The 15949-nt window shown below is 40.6% G+C and overlaps 1 protein-coding gene across 1 annotated transcript in view; it reads left to right on the forward strand.

Moving 5' to 3' along the window:
• Abl1 (ABL proto-oncogene 1, non-receptor tyrosine kinase) overlaps nt 1-15949 on the forward strand; it is a 147135-nt gene that overhangs the window by 70729 nt on the left and 60457 nt on the right. The window lies entirely within an intron of this gene.

Here is a 15949-nt window from a genome sequence, read left to right on the forward strand (position 1 = left end):
ATATATTTTGGTTTTTCTCCAGTACCGGGAACCGAACTCACGACCTTGCACGTGCCAGGCAGGCGCTTTGCTGCTGAGCTAAATCCCCAGCCCCTAGGAGAAGTATATGTTTTTAAGATGATTGGCATATTAGTTTCCAAAGTGTTTGGAATCTGATTTGTTACATTCATTTGCATTGAGTTCAATTCGTTTTGTTTTTAATTTCTCTTGAAACTTCCTCTTTAAGCCCTGGGTTACTTAAAAGTACATTGATTGTTTAGTTTCCAAATATTTGAAAATGATCCTGTTATTTTTCTGTTACCAATAGTGATTTCCAGTTTGGTTCAGTTTTGGTCAAAGGACACATTCTGTATGACTTCCATTATTTAAAACATTTGAAGCCAGGAGTGGTGGTGTATGCCCGTAATCCCAGCACTCAGGAGGCTGAGGCAGGAAGATCACCATGAGTTTGAGAGCAGCCTGGGCTACATAGTGAATTTAAGACCAGCCAGAACTACACAGTGAGACTCTATCTCAAAACAACAACAAAGAACACTGGGATTTGTTTTTTGCCCAACGAAATGATCTGTCTCGGTACACATTCTGTGGGTACTTGGAAAGAAGAAGTGTTCTATTGATGCTGAGTTGATGATATGGTTGGTTGATGGTGTGGTTGAGTTCTGACACCAGGGAGCTGTCCCATCGATCATTGTGAGAGGACTGCTGAGGTCTTCACCTACAACCTTTTGGTTTTTGCTGTACATATTTGCATCCTCATCATTGAGAGCCTACACGTGTAGGGTCATTCTGCTTTCCTGATGTGTTGCACTTGTATCATTATATCGTCCCACCCTTAGTCTCCGGTCATTTTGTTTGCTCTGAAGTCTGTCTCATACTAAAATAGCTATCCCTGATTTGTTTTTTTAAAAAAGAAACTTAAAATCTTAAGTAAGAGATTTCATTACTAAGAGCAAGACAACTAGGAATATAAATCTGGAACAACCGTCTGGGCTGCATCTATAAATACATCAAGGTTGTCCATGATTTGGGTGCCTTAAGTTCACCATTACTCTCTGCATTTTTAAACATGTGCAGCAAAAACTCAGCGCTCTCTTTGGGCCACTGACCCTCTGTTTGGCCTGGGCACATGTACAGCTCTATCAGTCCAGTGTATGAGGGGCAAACGTTGCTTCTGCAAAGTGGCACCTTTCAGATGCTTGGTGGCTCTTTGGATCTGCTACCCTTGTGGCCAGCACAGTTTCACTGTGTTCTTAAAGTGAACACAATAATTTAAATCTCTGGACTTTCATGATTTTGTGGAGTTTTCTGAGTCAAAACAGTAGTGAGCCAGTTTCACAGATCATCTTAAGCCACTTACAAGAAAAGCCCTGTTTTCTTTTAGTTTAGTTTGCATCATATATCCTTTTCTTTTATATGTGTGTGTGTGTATATATATCTATATCTATCTATCTATCTATATATATATATATAAATTCCATATAGGAAGCATAAAGTTGGGTTATTTTTTAAAAAATCCATTCTGTTCATCTCTTCTAATTGGTATACTTAGACCATTTACATCTAATGTAGTATATTAGGGACTGAGTCTGACTTTTTTTTTTGGTATTGGGAATCAAACTCAGGACCTTACACTTGCCAGGCAGGCGTTTATGCCACTGAGCTAGATCCCTACCCTGACATTTAAATTTTGATTTTATTTTTACTTTGTATTTTACATTTCTTCATTTTCTTTTTTCTGCCTTTCTTTGGGTTACTTGAATATTCTTTTAGAATTCTATTTATGTTTAACTGTAGTGTTTTATAGTTGTTGTTATGTTTTTGGTTTTAATTTTTGAGATGGGGTCTTGCTACATAGTCCAGGCTGGCCTTGAACTTACTGTGTAGCCCAGGTGACCACAAACTCACAGTGATCCTCTAGCCTCAGCCTCCCAAGTGCTGGGGTTACAGGTATGCACCACCATGCCAGGCAACTGCAGTGTTTATAGTGTATGTTTTACACAGCTTTTTTAGTGGCTGTTCCAGTATTGCATTATATATACCTAACTTATCATAGCATACAACTTGAGTGAAGTACAGAAACACTGCACCCCTGCCCTCCTCCTTTTATAACTGTCATAATTCTGTCCTTAGCCTGACATGAGACAGAGGTACACATTTTGCTTCATCTGGTCCTGGATAATTCAAAAACTCAAGAGAAGGAAAATGTACTGCATTTAACACTGTCTTAGTCACTTTCTGGTGCTGGGATAAAATACCCAACACCTGCAACTTAAAGGAGGAGAGGTTTATTTTGGCTCCAAGTTCGGAAGTTTCAGTCCATGTTCCGCAGGCTTAAACACAGAACAGTGTGGGGAAAGGTCTGGGTCACGAGAGCTGCTCACATCGTGGTGGGCAGGAAGCAGCGAGAAAGAAAAGGAGCCCAGAAGGCAGATGCACCCCTCCCTGTCTCACCCCCCCAGACCCCGCCTCCTAACAGGAAGTCAGCAGAATCCCCCATCCAGTCTCCTCCCAAATCTCCAGGCGTGCATGAGGCCCTGAGGGGCATTTGCGATCTCAGCCGTAGCCAGTGCTGTGGTTACATGCAGTGGACTGGGTTCTGCCGATGACCTTTTCCTGCCTGATGTTTCCGGATCCCATTTGTTGTTTCTCTTGTGTTCAGGGAACTTCCCTTTGCCGTTCTCTTAGATCTGCTGATGAGAAATTCTCTCAGTTTCCTATATGTGAGAATACCTTGCTTTCTTCTTTATCCCTGAAGAATTTCGCTGTGTAATATCCTGGGACTGTTTCTCAGTACTAGAAAAGTAATTCCGTCTCTCTCTGGCATCTGTGGTTTCTGATGAAAAATCCCCTTTTTCTGTTTTTGCCCTTAGGTAGATGTCATTTTTCTCCCTGCTTTCAAGATTTTCCCCGTGTACTTTAATGTGCACATACGAATGTTTGAAAGGAAAAAGGCTTTCAAAGTTAGCTCCGAGGAGATGGAGAGGCCTCCTATTGCCACAGGTGACCATTGTACTGTGGCCAGGTGTGCAGGGCCTTTTATAGCAAGGAGCAGAGGGGAGAGGGGGATGACAAGACGGTAGACAGCTCCAAGCTTGCTTCATCCCACCGTGCTGTCCGCCTCCACCTCCTGATGCCAGCATCTACGTGTAGTGACTGATCATCTGGGCTGAGAGGAGAAAGGGTGGCTGCTTTTGCCCTAGGTACTGGGGGCAAAGCTTGGGGCAGCTGCTTGTCTCTAAAAATTCCAACTATTCAAATTCCATTTTGCCCTGTTGGTTACACTTCCCCTGCTCGTTCTAGTGCAGCCCTGAGTCATGAGGGACTTGAGGGGCCATGGCGTCTGTCTGTCTGGCTGCTTGATGTCAGGTGGCGCATGGATTCCATCAAAGGGAGCTGAAGCGCAAGCAGAGGGAGCTGGGTACTTGAGCCTGAAAAAGTTCCCCGAAAGATTATGAGGCAGGATCTAAAAGGAAGCCATAGTCGGAGACGGCCAACTGCCATGTCTACCGGGAGGGCTTTCTGCTTTCAGCAGTCGTACATAACATTCTTTAAGTTTTAGAAGGTTGGCCACACTGATGTTAGTGTGGATTTCTTTGGGTTTATCTTGTTTGGGGCTTCATGTGGCCTACATTTAATTTATCATAACATAATACAGATTATATTAGGTTCGTAACGTAAATGTGGGCCTACATGTGGATTGCATTTGTTCCATGATATGTATTTGTTCTTCAGCCAGTCTATACTGTCTTGACTGCTCTAGTTTCATAATATGTCCTCAATTCAGGTAATATAAAACCTCTAATTTTGTTGTTCTTTTTCAGAATTATGGGCTATTGTAGATCCTCTGTCTTTCCACATAAATATTAAAATCAGCTTGTTGGTATCTTAAAAAATGCCTTTGGGGTTTTGATTATAATCTAAAAATGTGTTAAATCTATCATCATTTGGGGGGATTGACATCTCGCTTGACCTGGCGAGGAATCAGTATTGTAATCTAGTTCTTTCGGAAGTTTCAGTCCATGTTCTGCAGGCGTGAACACAGAACAGTGCGGCGGGAAGGTCTGGGTCAGGAGAGCAGCTCACATCGTGGTAGCCAGGAAGCAGAGAGAAAGTAGTTCTCCCTGTCTTTAGATCTTTTATAATTTTTCTTTGCAGTACCTTACAGCTTTCAGTAATGAGTTTACATGTCTTTTGTTAAAGATATAATTATTTCAATCATACTATAACTAGAATTATTTTAAAATTTAACTTTCTAAATTTTATTGCTAGTATGTATATATGATGAACTTGTGTCCTGCAGTTTGCCAAATTCACGTATTAGTTTTAATATCTTTTTGGAGAATGCTTAAGGTTTTCTCCACATACTAAGAGTTCATTTGTTTTATTTTTTTCTATTTTTGGTATTGACTTCAATTTGATTCTTAAAGTGTATACCCTGTATTGTTTTAGTCTCTTAAAATTTATTATTTTGTTTCCCAGGATACAGTCTCAGTAAATGCATCTTGCTTCCTTGAAGAGAAGGTGGATTTCTTTCCTGCTTGGATAAAAGATCATGTCATCTACAAATGAGTACAATGATGCGTTTTCTTTTTGTCACTTTGTTCCACTGTCTAAGCCTCTAGTACTATCTTAGATAAAGGTCATGGTCATGACAGCGGACATACTTAGCACAGTCCTGAAATCAACGAGAGAGCATTGAGCCCTTCACTATTAAATGTAATATTAGCAGTAGGATTTTCTGGAATGTCGTTGGTGAAGATGAGGAAGTTTCCTTCTTTTTCTAGTTTATTGGGAATTTTTATCATGAAAGGAATGTTGAATTAGGTCACATTTTTTTTCTGCGTCTTGTTTAAGTGATCCCCTACTATTTAATACTTCCTTTCCTGGGTTGCTTTCAAGATTGCTCTTTATCTTTGGCTTTGGAGTGTTTTACTCTGATGTATGGGTTGCTTTTGTTTCTTCTTGCTGTTCATTTAGCATCATCAAATTTCTGGACATCCTTAAGTTTGGGAAATTTGGGGCCCTTATTCAAATTTTTTTCTGCCCCATTGTTTTTCTTCTCTTTTTGTGGGAGGAATTCTAGTTACCTATGTTGGATCCCTTCATAGTGTCTAACATGTCTCCATGCTCACCTTTTTCTTGTAGTATTTTTCTTGTTTTTCATCTTGGTTAATTTCTACTCATCATTCTTGAAATTCACTCTTTCCTCTTCCTAATCTGTTCAGTTCTCAAGTACATTCAGTCAATTTTTTTTATTTCAAAAATTAGTTTTTTAGTTTTAGAATCTCCATTTGATTCTTTTTTATTGTTTCTATTTCCCTGTTAGATTTCTTGTTTCCCTGCTGAAATTGTCATTCCTTAAAGAAAAAGAAAAAAGACTCTTTTTTGGTACCATATTTCGTTGAGATAGTTGTAAAAGCTGTTTTAAAACATGTTAGATTTTTGGTTTGACCAAAATGTATTCCGTTTTCTTGGTGCTTTGTACAGTGAGTAATTGTGGATTGTATCTTGGACGTTATAAATGTTAAGTTGTGGAAATTCTAGATTCCTTTCATTTCCTCTGACTTGTTCAAGAATCATTTAGGGATATGACTGTACAGGGTTGGGAGATCTCCCCCATCTTTTTCCCTTCAGGATTACTTCACTCTTTAGCATTCATACTTTCCTGGCTTCACCTTATAATTCACCAAACCAGAAATGCTGAATTTTTCTATCCACATTCCTGCCATGTCTGTGCATGGCATAAGTCATAGTACCAGATACAAAATTACTAAAGGCAATAATTTGGAAAAACACAACAATAAATAAAATGATTATAGTGGCAACTTTTAAAAATATGGAACATTTTGGGAAGATGACCCCTAAATATGCCAGAAAATTCAGATACTTAGCAAAATATTATGGTGATAAAAAGAAAAGGAATCTGTTATCTGGGCGTGGAGTAACTTGGTCATCTTACAGAAAGGAAACATAAATCCCAGTCATCCATTCACCACTTTTTAGTAAAAGATTTATGTCCTTTTCTTCATGAATATATTTATTAAGAACATTGAACCAACATTGCCAAAATTCTAAAACATAATTATTTTTTTCAAATTAACCACCTCAGGCCAGGGATATAGCTCACGGGCATGGTGCCTGCCTGGCAAGCATGAGGTCCTAAGTTCGATTCCCAGTTTAAAAAAAAAAAAAAAAAAATCATCAAATTAACCACCTATGGTCGTTGTGAAGCCAGACAAGCAAAATTCTTCTCAGATCTGTTACATTCATCATTGATTACTTTCAAATTTGTCTTTTGTTATCGATTTTCATTAGAAATGTTTGAATTAGTCTTACTATACCATTTTAGGTGTGTGTTTTGGTATTTAGAAATATATAATTGTGGGAATAGGTAAGGTCAAAGCTTTGAAATAGTTTGGAAATATAATTATATCAGCACATTAAGTAAAACCACATGCATATAATACTGACTCGCCATCTTACTGAACTGTTTCCTTAAGGAAAAAGGCAGTTATCTTATATGCATATTGCTGTTTCTGTGTAGCTGTTTATATTTATCACCAACATTAACATTTCTAAGCATAAGAGAAAACCAAGAATTGTTTAGCAATTTTTTTCATGACTGTACATTATATGCCATTTCAAATATAAATGAGTGGCAAATTAAGCCTAGGTAGAGCATCTAATAAGAGAAATTTGCACATCTAATAATCTCCAGATATTTCACGTATAAAAGTATGAAGGAAGAATTTAAAACTGTTTATAATAGTTAATGCATGAATCATTTCCTTAATCAGAATCAGTACTAGGAGTGTGTAGATGCATGTGTGTATAGTGTGTAATGAGAGGTACTGTGAAGACTGACTCATGGAATTATAGAGGGCTGACATAGCCCAAAGTCTAGCTGGTAAGCGAGCGAGACGGAGACTCAGGAGAGCCAGTGAGTTCATTCTAGTTTGAAATTCGGTAGGTTTGAAATTTGAATGGGAGCAGGGGCAAAGTTCCAGGTCAAAGGCGGTCAGGCAGAAAGTATTCCCTGTGGCTCAGGAAAGGGTCAGACCTTTTATATATTCAGGCCTTCAGCTGATTGGGTGAGAACTACTCATATGAGGGAGGGAGATCTGCTTTACTTAGTCCAACAATTTAAACGTTAATTTCACTCAAAAACTTCCTAGTAGGCTCACCCCCTGGCCCAGTGTAGTTGACATGTAAAAATTAAAAGGATTAAGACTTATTTCCAACCTGTATCTCAGAAGAAAAGCTGAAGAATATACCAAGGACCTAGTGTGCTAAAATTCAGTGTTCGACGTCTAATAAAAAAATAGCTAGGTATGAGAACTGTTAGTTTTCATACAACACAGATCATAAAAGTATTGAATTACAGACATTGAAAGTTATTATAATTGTATTCCCTATGTTCATAAATCTAGAGGAATGATTGAATATGTTAAGTAAAGGTATATAAGATGAACTCCTAGAGATGGAAGATCACAGTGAAGGAGATTAATGTCACAGCAAACATTGAAGAAGTAAAGAATTGTGACTTTTTAAGAGTTAACAATTGAATAAAATAGAAAAGGAAACAACCTGGGGGGACAAATGAACACAGCATGAGTAACTTGTGGTGCAACTTCAGATGACTGAGTATACATGTAATTGGAGTCCCTGAAGAAGGGAAGATGTATTATAAACAAATAAACAAAGTAACAACAGAGGGAAAAATTGCTAATTACAAATGTAATCAAAGCAATAAGCGCACAGATCCAACAATCTTAAGAACTCTAAGCATAGGAAACATGACGGAAGCAGTACTTAGGCACAGTATAATCAAATTTCATAAACCAGATCCTAGAAAAAGGCAGAGGGAAAAAATGTGCAGAAGAATGAAGATACTGGTAACAGCAGACTTCTCAGTGGAAGCAGTGTCCGCCAGGCAACAGTGGAGCAGCGTCTGTTAAACAAGGAAAGAAACAGCCGTATACCTGGAGCTCTTTTCAGTGAAAATATCTTTCAGACAAAAAGGAAAGAATGTACTGCCAGCAAACCTGCAGTACAAGAAATACTAAAGATTATCCTTAAAGCAGAAAGAAAACAGTACATGTCAGAAAAGGAGCAACAGAAGGAAATGAAGGCACCGGAAATCTCAGTAACCACGTGGGTAAATATGTGCGTGTTCTTTTCTTATTTACATCTGTCTCCAAAAGACATGTCTAAAAGTAGTAATACAGTATATTGTGGCCTTTAGAACTTAAGTAGAAGTAAACTTCATAACAGCAGTAGCACAAGTCTGGGAGGAGAGAGCAGAAGTGTGCTATTGTCAGATTTATGTGAAGTAGTTTATCCTCGGAAGGTGTCTTGTGATAAAGATATATCTTTATCTTTAATAAAGATATATCTTTATCTTTAATAAAGATATATCTTTATCTTCAGTAACTCTGAAACAGCAGAGTTACTGCTAATAATCCATCAAAGATAAAATGCAGTCATGAAAATATTTAATCCATAAAAGGTCAGGAAAAATGGGAAAAGTAAAGAACGGATACAACAAGTATAAAACAGCAAGAACTAGGCTAAAAACCCCCATCAGTAATTATCTTTAAAGCCCTGTTAAAAATAGAGATTATGAAATTAGGTTAAAAACAAGACTTATTGTTATTTATCTGCTGAGTATAATTAATTCACTTTTAATATACAGCTACAGATTAAAATCAAAGGGTAGGTAAAGATATTAACATTATCTTTGCCATCAATCAAAAGAAAATTTTAATGGTATATCAGACAAAACATATTTTAAAACAAAACATATTACCAAAGATCATTTCAAAATGACAGGCCATTAAATTCATCCAGAAGATATAATTTGTATTTAAAATACATGAAGCAAAAGCTGGTAAACTCTGGGGCTGGGGATTTAGCTCAGTGGCACAGTGCCTGCCTGGCAAGCACAAGGTCATGAGTTCGATTCCAGGTACTAGAAAAAAAAAAAAAGAAAGAAAAACTGGTAAATCCTTAGAGGAGAAATAGAGAAATCCACAATTACAGTTGTAAAATTTAACAACTCTCAATAGCAAAAACCCAATAGAATGCAGAATATTTGGACAGTATAATCAAGTGGCTTAACTTAATTTATGTTTATGGAACACTCCACCCAGACATAGCAGGAGGCAGTCTTTTCAAGTGCATATGGGAGCTATCCCCAAAAGAAATAATCTTCTGGGCCATTGAAGACCTCAGTAAATGAAGCTGATTTAATTCATAGAAAATGTGATCTCTGGAATTAAAGAAGAGTCAGTAGCGGAAAGGTATCTGGAAGATCTTCCAAATACTTGGAAAATAACACACTTACAGATCACTATGGGGCCAAAGAAAAGTAAAAAGTGAAAGTATTTGTGTAACAGAATGAAGGTGAGTACCACTTAAACCTTGTGGGATAGCAGTCAAGGGAAATTTGCATAGCCCAAAATAGCATATTAGGAAGGAACAGAGGTCCCAAGTCAATGACCTTGGGTTCCTACCGTGAGAAACTATAAAAATGAAGGCTAATGAGGCCCTAGTTAAGGAGAGGACACCAGTGTGGAAAGCTATGAAACAGAAATCAGAAACTGAAAGCCAGTTCTTAGAGAAGAGCAATAAAAGTGAGAAACCTGTAGCCTGACTGATGAGGGAAAAAAAAGAGGGGACAAAAATGTAGTATAAGGAATGAAAGAGATGCAATCACACACATACTACAGATTTTAAAAATATAAAAAGACAGTATTAAACAGCAACATAAAAGAAACAGCTTTCTAGAAAGACACACTCAGGAAGTTGACTCAGGAAGGAACGAACAATCTGAACAGCTGCAGTTCCATTAAGGGGATTGAGTTTGTAGTTACAAATCATCACACAAAGAAAATTCTAGACCAGATTGCTTCCCTGGTGAATTCTACCAAACATTTAAGGAAGAAGTAACATTAATTCTACACGTCCTTCCCGAAAAATAGAAAGGAGCTGATGAATCCCTCTTCCCTGCTCATTCTTTGAAGTCAGCATTACTCTCATACCAAAGTCAAACCAAGACTTCATAGGAAAAGAAAAACAAAAGCACGCATCCTTTATTATTCCTAACACAATCCAGGCAAATCAGACATAGCAAATTAACAGCAAACCCCTGTGAGTGTAGGACAAGTGTTTGGCAAAATCTAACATTAATTTCTGATAGGGAAATTAGGATTGGAAGGAAATTTCCTCAACCTAATGAAGGACAGCTAAGAAAAAGCCTCGGTTTACATGATAGTTCCTGATGAAAGACTGAATGTTTTCCACTCCCAAGATCAAAAACCAGTTAAGGAGTCAGCTCTCACAGCTTTGTGCTACAGTTCTAGTGAGTCTAGTAAAAGTACTAAAAGACATCAGGATTGAAAAGGAAAGAATAAGCCAGTGTGCGACACAAGCTTGTGTAATCCCAGCTACTTGGGAGGCTGAGGCAGGAGGGTTACAAGTTTGAGGCCAGCCCAGCAATTTAGCAAGACCCTCTTTAAAATATTAAAAAGGGGTGGGAACGTAGCTCAGCACTCCTTGGATTCAATTCCCACTCCTGCAATAAAGTGTGTGTGGGGGGGTAATATCTTTGTGGTCTTGTAATGTGATTGCCTGTGTAAAAAACTAATGAAATCTACAGAAATGTTACCACAATTTAACCTTCCTTTACCTGAAATGCTTGAGACCAGAAGAGTTTCACATTGCAGAGTTTTTGTTTTTGTTTTGTCTTTTTTTGAGACAGGATCTTGCTATGCAGTTCAGGCTGGCCATGAGCTCACTTTGTAGCCCAGGCTGGTCTTGAACTAGCAATGATCCTCCTGCCTCAGCCTCCCAAGTGCTAAGATTACAGGTGTGTGCTACCATGCCCAGCGCTGAGATTGCAGAGTTTTTTTTGTTTTGTTTGTTTTGTTTTGGTACTGGGAATCGAACTCAAGACCTTGCACTTGCCAAGCAGGCGCTGTGCCACTAAGCTAAATCCCTGGCCCGATTGCAGAGTTTTTGAAGTTTGCATATACTTTACCAGCTGATCATCCCTAACATGAGAATCTGGAATCCAGCCTCTGAAACTGCTTGAATACTAATTTCACTCAGTTTCAGATTTTGGAGCACTTGGGATATTTGAGTTAGGGAAGTGCAACCTGTGCAAATAATAAGTGAATTTAACAAGTTGCAGAATATAAATCCAACATAGAAAAAGCAGTCGTGTTTATATACCCTAGTAATTAGTAACTGGAGATTGAAATAGAAGTGCCATTTACAATAGCACAATGAATACTTAAGGGTAAGTCTGGTGACAGATGTGCAAGAACTTCATAGGTAAGACTACAAAATGTTGCAGGGAGAAATTGGATCTAACTAATAGAGGTCACTATGTTCCGAGATTGGGCAGTGCTGAATGGTAGCTCTTCCCAGATTAATTTAGAGTCAGCACAGTCCCAGTCAGAACTCCCATGGGTTTTCAGCAGAAATGAGTCAGCTGACTCTCAAATTAATGTGCAAATACAGAGGACCTAAACTAGCCGAATAGCTTTCAGTGAAAGTGTTGGAAGATTGACATTTTCTGACTTCAAATCTTGTTGTAAATTAAAATAATCAACAGTGTCATCTTAATATCAAAAGACATCAGTAGAACAGAATGGACAGCCTAGGAATAGACCCTCATATATATTCAAAAGCTTTTCTGCAGCGATGCAAGAGCAGCTTAATGCGAAATGGATAGTTTTTGGAACAGCCAACGCTGGAACATTGGACGTTCATTGGCTGTCAGCATTTTGCACCACAGAAAAATTGACTGAAAACTGGATAAAAAACCTAAAAAGTAAAGTAAAAACTGACATGACTTTTTGAAGAAATAGGTCTGGATTTCTTAGACACAATGCCCGAAGTACAATCCTTCTAGTAATTGTCAATTCAGATGTCATCAGAGCTTAAAACATTTGCCCTTCCAAAGATATCATAAAAACAAGTCATAGACTGGGAGGAAATATTTGGGAAACGCCTGTATGATAAAGGATTAGCATCACAATGTGTCTATTGGAAACCTTTCCACTCATTAACGAAAAATAGCTCAGTTTTTAAAAGTGACTGAAATATTGGGCCAAATACTTAACTAAAGAAGAGAGATGGACTGCTGACATGTGTAGCGACGTGGACAAAACCCACAGTCATTGTGCTGTCAGTAAAAGAAGCCAGACAAAAAGACCATATAATGCACAATGGCAAATGCAGGCTGATCCTAGGTAGCTTAAAGCAGCTCAGTAGTTGCCTTGGGGATGAGGGGGAAAGGGCAGGAGTAAGGCATTGCGAAGGGACATGAGGACATTTTTGTAGACAGTAGATAATATGACACATGTTGATTGTGTGATTGTTTCACACAATCAGGGTTTTTTTGTACAGGTAATTTTTTTTTTTTTTTTTTTTTTTTAAGGCAAGTAGAGCTGTGAAAAACAAACCCTGAACTCTTCGTCTTGTCCCCAAATGTGAATACTCATTTCCTCCCCGGTCGCATGTTTCTGTCGCCTGGACCAGTGACTGTAGAGTCTCCCCTGATCCTGTCTTTCTCTCAACCCCACACCAGTCTCTCAGTTCTCTGCGACTTCAGAGTGTGTTGCAGTCACACCTGCATTTCACTCCCTCTGCTTGTCCTGCCTCGCACCTCTCACGTGGGTGACTCCTTTGTCTCAGGCCTTTTGGCCCCGTCTCTGCTGGGTCCCCTCCCTTCTCTTCTCCCTGTGACAGCCAGAGGAACCCTTCGACTTGCCGTCCTGTTCCTGCCTTGCCTCCGCTCCACCCCTTCCAGTGCCATCCCAGCCCCGCGGGCATCACCTGCAGCCAGCACAGTCTTGAGTCGGCTTCGTTGTCATCTTTGTCGGGCTGCTCGGCTTTAGGGAAGGTTAGGAAGGAGTCTGCGAAGCTGAAGTTGCATTTTCACAGAAACACTGCACCCTTCTGGGAAAGCTTCCCGTCTCCCTCCCGGCCCCCGTGGGCTGGTCTGGAAGGCTAACCCAGAGGTTAACTTAGTGAGGGTGCATTCGCTGTGTCCACGGAAACACACAGGCACCCGCGTGTGTCTCCATCCGTGTGACATGTGTGTGTTTGCATGTAATTCGTGTGTGTCGGTAAGTTGGTAAAGTGAATCCTCAGCACTAGAACCGATGGGTCGGAGTGAATGTGTGCACAGTTTTGATCGATACCGAATATTGCCAGGTTCCCCACAGGCTTCCTGAGAACAGGAAGTCAGGCACTGCGCAGGGGCAGCTGCCCACAGCTCCAGGACAGCGTTAAAGACAGCTGTGTCACCTTGAAGAGTGGAGGGCTCAGGGGTGAAGTAAGGGTGCCTTCAGTTCTTGGGGAGCTCTGTGCAGGCCCAGTGTCCCCCACCCCTCGGCTGCTTGTCGCTCCTGACGGGGGACGGACGCCCAGGCCTGGACACTGCGTTTCATGAGGTCGCCTGGCTCGCTTGCTGTGGAAGTGCTGAGATGTGAGTCAGGGTGCCAGTTCCTTTGTGTGCTTAGCTGGAGTCCTGCCCCTTGTCCTACTGTGGCCTGGAGGCTCCGAAAGCTCTCCATTATGTGGTGCAAGGTTAACAAGCTTTCTTTTTCTAGTCAAGACAGTGTCAGTGGTCATTTTCCACGGCCTTCCACACGGAGAAATAGGGAGTTTACCTTAGACCTTGGTCAGGGCACAGACCGAGAGTCGGGGAGGTAATAACAGCTGCCTGCTTTAGTCTTCACGGTGTGGAGAGAGTGCCCAGAGCAGGGCAGTGCCTCACACAGCCCCCAAAAGCTTCCCGGCTTCTTTCCTGCATCGAGGCTGCCTGTCCTCCATGGTCACCACTGCTCTCCCAGCCTAGGAGAGAAGCTAGTGTTAGAGAAGGACTCTCCTGCACCATGGGTCTTCCCGCACCCCAAGCCCTCCTCCAGGATCATTAATTCCCGCCAGCCACATCACTCAGGAATGGGGTCCCCTCTGAAGAGTTCCCTAGCGGTGCCCTTCACAAGGAAGCCCCGATTCTGGGCCACAGTGGTAGATTCCCCTCAGGAAGAGGATAGTGTTAATGTTGTTTTTACCAATTTTTAAAATTGTGAAATGCAGTTATGAAATTGACTGTCGGAACCGTTTTTGTGCAGTCCAGTTCCTTTCCTAATACTGTAGTTCCTGTCTCGTTTTCCTTTGCATGTATTCTGCAGTTGTTCTCTTTGTGCTTACTTTGGCGGTAGGGTTTGGACATGTCCCGGAGCGTGGTTCATGTGTTAGAAACTCCATGCTTGTCTTGGTATTGGGAGGCGTGGCCTGATAAAAGCCATGGCCAGATAGGAGGTGTGACCGGGGTAGGAGGCGTGGCCAGATAGGAGGTGTGTCCTGATAGGAGGTGTTGGGTGATAGGGCACAGTCCTCAGGAGGGGACTGAAGCCATTGTGGTAGGGATGGCTCTGCCACTGGGGAAGTGGAGTACTTGTGAAGGGACCAATTGGCCCCCTTTTTTCTCACTCTGTCCTCTTCTCCCTCTCCTCTGTCCTTCTGTCTGTCACTCCCTTATCAGGAGACACAGCCAGTAGGCCCTCACCAGATCGTGACTCCTCAGTCTGGACATCCCAGCCTGCAGACCTGTGAAAAATAAATGCTTTATAAATATCCACCCTCTGGGGTTCTGTTACAGCAGCACAGAATGGACTAGGGTGGGTGGAGATAACTGGGCAAGGAGGCAGGGAAGTGTATTCCCAGCTACTTGGGAGGCTGAGGCAGAAAGATTACTTGATCCAGAAGTTGGGGACCCTGACTACTCAAAAAACAAGACACACAGAGATTATATTTAGCATCTCTCTCTCTCTCTCTCTCTCTCTTTTTTTTTTTTTTTTTTTTTTTTTTTCCTTTTTGAGACAGTGTCTGGCTATGCAGTTCAGACTGGCCTTGAGCTCACCTTGTAACCCAGGCTGGTCTTGAACTTGCAATGATCCTCCTGCCTCAGCCTCCAGAGTGCTGGTATTACAGGCACACACCACCACACCCGGCTTATATTTAGCATACTTATAACACTCTAACTAGATCTATATCATCTTTACCCCGATAACTAAAAATTCTGCTGCTTTGTATCTCCGTCCCACTTCTTTTTAGTTGTTAATGTCAGAGTTACATCTTTATATATTGTGTGTCCAAAGCATAAACTAAGTTTTTAAGATATGTATCAGTCCCAGATTATATAGAAACACAAAGCAGAGTTACAAACAGTTGTCAGTACTAGCTTTTATAATTGCCTATGTGTTTGCCTTTACTGAGCTCTGTATTTTTTCATGTATGTTTGGATTACTGTGTGGTGTCCTTGTGTTCCAACTGCAGGACTCTCTTCCATATCGGACTGCACAGGTCTCATTGTAACAATTTTGAGAACATCTTAATTTCTGCCTTACTTTTGAAGGACAGTTTTGCTAGATGCAGGCTTCTTGTTGGTAGTTCTTTCTTTCAGCACAGTGAATATTTCAGCCCACTGCCTCTGGACCCTGGAGTTCATGGTGAGAAGTCCAGTGGTAATCTTACTGAGGGTCCCTTGTATGTGACAAGCTGGTTCTCATGCCGCTTTCACAATCCGATCTTTGGCTTTGATACCTTGGTTGGAATGAGTCCTGTGTGGGTCTCCGGATTCCTTCTCCTTAAAGTTCACTGAGTTTCTGGTGTTGGGTTTTTCATCGGATTTGGGGAGTTTGTAGCTACTATTCATGTAATCACTTTGACTTTCTTTTCCCTTCCAGGGACTCCACGATATGCAGAGTGACCCACATGATGGTCCCCACAGATCCCCTATGCTCATCAATGATTTTTCTTTCTGTTCCTTGGAGTCAGTAATGTCCATTGTCCTCCCTCTCACTGAGTTTACATTCAGTAAAAGTTACCCATTTGTTGTAGAGTTTAATGTACAGACAATGCATACAGT

This window comes from Chinchilla lanigera, unplaced genomic scaffold (genome assembly GCF_000276665.1).
Source record: "Chinchilla lanigera isolate Chin_1 unplaced genomic scaffold, ChiLan1.0 scaffold00112, whole genome shotgun sequence".
Taxonomy (NCBI): Eukaryota; Metazoa; Chordata; class Mammalia; order Rodentia; family Chinchillidae; genus Chinchilla; species Chinchilla lanigera.